Here is a 4,235-nt window from a genome sequence, read left to right as displayed (position 1 = left end):
TACTGAACCTGGTGGGCGGCTGGTAAAAAGATGGCGACATATACTCTATTCTATTTGATTATTACCCTAAGGTTTACCTTTTAATGCACTCAAAATGGCATTGGTATGATCACAATCATAGCTCATGCTTAATTTTGAAAAAGTGAAGTAATTTTGATTTGGACAAGATTTTCTCTAAATCAATTTAGAAGAATTTCCTTCAACTCACTAAATATGTGATGATTTATAAAAATATTCATATAAATTATTTAAATAAACCACATGACTCATTAAAATAATCATATGATTAAAAGTATATGTAAATAATAGTGTTTTTAACCGTTACGTAATTGGTTAAAAAAAGTTCCCTCCAAACCGGTTTGGAAGCTAACTTACTGGGAATTTTCTTTTTCTTTGGATTTAATTTTTTAGTCCTTCTCTATACTTCAAAATGTTTTTATAAAAAAATGATGGTATTTTAAGTTCACCAAATTATTGCACAAAAGAATCTTTTAAAGGTGGCACAAGACACCTAGTAAGAGGTTTCAAGTCCGTGACCCTTTATATATAGCAGTAGAAATGTGGACTCATATGGACTTGATATTTTTTCTCCACCACTCATAACTCACTACGTATTAATTTATGGCAAAAAATTGTCTAATTTCTCTCTTTCTCCACGCATGTGTCTACTAGAGAGATGCATAATAATGTGGAATTATATGAACTTTATATTTCTTTTTCTTCATCACTCACAATAAGCATGGCAAATTACAACAAAAATTATATAAGATATTGTGGTACCAGCATTTCTCTCTCTCTGCACGCGTCTACTGCTAGGTAGGTACGTATACCAATTCTCACCTCTTTGTCTCGGCTCTGATAGTACTATGCACGCTTTGTAATCATAGGCCTTATATGGTTATATATTTCTCCTATAATTTTTTTTTTTTTTTATGGAGTAATTATTTAATTCATTGAATTAGTACTCATCTTTTAAATTTATCACAGAACTAAATATCAGAAAAAAAAATTAGGAAGTTCAATAAAAATAGGCTTTGTAGTTAGAAGTAATTTTTTTAGTCAAAAATATTTCTTGTCCCTAAAATTTGTTTGAAGTTTGATTTTCCTACTTAATTTTTTTTTAAAAAATTCTATATATATATATATATATATTGTCTCTAAACTATTAAAAATATTACACTTGATATTTACTAGCATTCGTCACCTATTGCTCCTATATGACTAACTAGGTGATATTATTTTTAATAATAAAAGAATCTGATACCACTAATTTGGATCATTATATTAAAAAAAAAAAATATAAAGTGAACAGGCGATATGAAACTATTGTCACATACATATACACTATAAAAAAGAATACCTACTTTTTAAAGTTAAGGGACAACAAAAATTCAATAAGTTAGAGAGAAAAAGAAATATATATTTTTTTAAAGAAAAAAAGTGTAAAGTTTTCAATAGTTTAAAGGCAAACAAATAACTTTAACTTATTGTAAAATTTAGAGAAGAAAACAACATTTTTACCTTTTTTTTTTTTTTTAAGTAAAAAAATGTTATATCCCTAATATTTTTGCAATACTTTCACAAATTTTGAGTGACATGATGTTATAGGTTATTATTGATGGACAAAAAAGTAAGAAAAATACTATATTCATAACATTTTCACAAAATCATAAGTAAAAAATGTTAGTGGTGAATAAAAAAATAATTTTAATGATGAATTCAAATTAAAAACTCCAAACAATATTTGTGACCGTAAAAATGTTTGAAATTTTGCGTTGAGGGCCTGCTCAAAGATTCTGCCTACGAGGGAGAACCTACAACGTAGAAAGGTGAAGGTCAAGGCGAGATGTGAGCTCTGCTGCCAACAAGGAAACAACCTTAGACAACATGCCATATTCTGTGGGAATGCCCATTTGCAAGAAACGTCTGGGCCATGGTCCGTGGGAAATTGCAGAAATGCTCAAATGCAACACAAGACATATTTTCCTCTTGCTCCGTAGCTTGATGACAAAAATGGAGATGAAAGACTTGGAGTAATGGGCGATAATTGCTTGCTTGGGCGATTTGGAATGCGAAGAGGAATAGCTTCTATTTTGACAAAGTGCATATACAATCGAAGACTATCCTAGAGAATGCAATGGGACTGTTGACTGAGTATCAGCATCTCAATGCAGCACAATGTCAAACTTTGAGTTTTTTCTTGCATCTTTCCATTGGCTCTCTTATGTATTGGTTTCTCGGCCTCATTCTGCTAGCTCTATTATTATTGCGTGGCCTACCTGCATTTTTTTATTTTTCCTGATCTGAGCAACGGGTTTGCCAGGCCCCAGCTGTATACCCTTTCTTTGGTTCATTAATATATTTTCTCTCTCTTATCTCCCAATAAAAAAACTCTTTTTTATTGGTCTAAAAAAATATTCGGCGAGCGAGTGAACAAGATTTAATCTAAGCAAGAGGAATTTCTAATTCTAACAAGCAAGTATAGTGTTTTAAGATAACTCATCAGCGACACACGAAACTATGTTAACAAAGAAAAGAAAAAGGGGTGCGGATTTCAGGAAGCAGTACAGGAGAGCAATAAAATTGTTAGATTGGATATATATAATCACTCATTTATCCATTATTAACTAAATAATTTCACACCTATATAGCTATAAATATTATCCATTATCCAAACCCATTTATGTAGTTTATTCAGAGAAAAATGGGTTTGGGTAAATTAAAATTGTACCACCCACGGAAGGCAGAAATCTGTATAAGGTTTGGGTTTGATAATTTTTCTCTTTTAATTTCTTTTGGACCTTAACCGTTTCTTGCTCATCCAGCTAATTACTAGTTACCACACCATTTTCACACATACGGAAAAATAAATGAACTGTTCTATTTTTCTGCTACAGCCAGAATGAAAGATGACTTTTTTTGTTTTTATTTTTATTTATTTATAGATATGCTATATTGATAACTTTTTCACAACACTTAAGTCTTTCACAATATATTTTAAGTGACGGGTTGTTAGTGACGATTGCTGTTAAGTGAAAAAGTAATTACAGTTATAGATTCAAATTGTAACCAGTAATATATATTTATCATTTGTTGTGAAATTATTATGAACGTAGAACTTTTTTTTAATAGATTTACTTGAAGTATTAGGGATTCAGTATTCATAATACTAGGCAAGATTCAGTATCCCCCTGTTGAATTAGGCTAGATTTAACCCCAAAAGAAAGAGGATATGCCTTTTTTTTTTCCCCTTCCTACCGTGGTCATAGATTCTAGGCATCATTTGGGCCATTGGTAATAGCAGAACTTCCACAAATCCTGGTTTGATAGGGTTGTTGGTGGAGTCAGTTATACAACTGCATTGGAAATACATGCTTTCGTTCCTCTATTAGACACTCGCACAAGCCGTGATTGTGACTTGTGAAAGTGCCACATCATATAAAAAAGGATTCATTTTTCAATTTTTGGCTACATATAAGACATGACATTTAAAATCCAACATTTTTATGTAAATCACACAAAATTAAATAAATCCACCGTGTTTTCACATTTGGTTAAAAATTTATTTTAAAAAAAAATTGGAGGATTTAAATGAAAAGTAGCAGTGGGAGCTTAACACCTGAGTTGAGTTGAGCAACACCATCAGCATCACTAGTACACATTTTTTCTACCTCTATTTTGGCACGCTCGGGGTCTACGACTACAAGAGTACTTTATAATAGTGGGTGGGGCCTGGGGGGATGAGTTGGGCACTAAGATAGTGGCGTAGTGGTAGTATTGAAATGACTCTATTTCATCCACCCCCATCATTTTAGTTAATTGACAATTTGACATGCCCGCTATTTTGCAATCTGAATAAGAGCCACCGAAAGAATTGTAGAATGCAAGGCTGGCTCTTCCACAGTCTATTTAATTGTTAATTATTTAATGATTTAGGATAAATTTCTAAACACTCTCTCTGCAACTAAGAATATCTTTTGACAAAATGAGTCATTATAAAAGCACATACACTCTCTCTAAGCATCTCCTGGCAACCAAGTCCTATCAAACTACGCTTATCTCTACTATCCATAAAATTATTTTTTTGGATCACATTGAAAAATAAAAAATAAAAAAACTTTTTTATGCTTTATATGTAATACTTTGCAAAATTCTATTAGTGAATCCAATGGCTTAGTTAGGATTTTTTGGGAGAAAGCATTTTTTTTTTTTTTTTTTTATAACTATAATGTCTA

The sequence above is a fragment of the Quercus suber genome, unplaced genomic scaffold, assembly GCF_002906115.3.
Source record: "Quercus suber isolate HL8 unplaced genomic scaffold, Cork oak 2.0 scaffold_270, whole genome shotgun sequence".
Lineage (NCBI taxonomy): Eukaryota > Viridiplantae > Streptophyta > Magnoliopsida > Fagales > Fagaceae > Quercus > Quercus suber.
Note: the sequence above shows the minus strand (reverse complement) of the source record.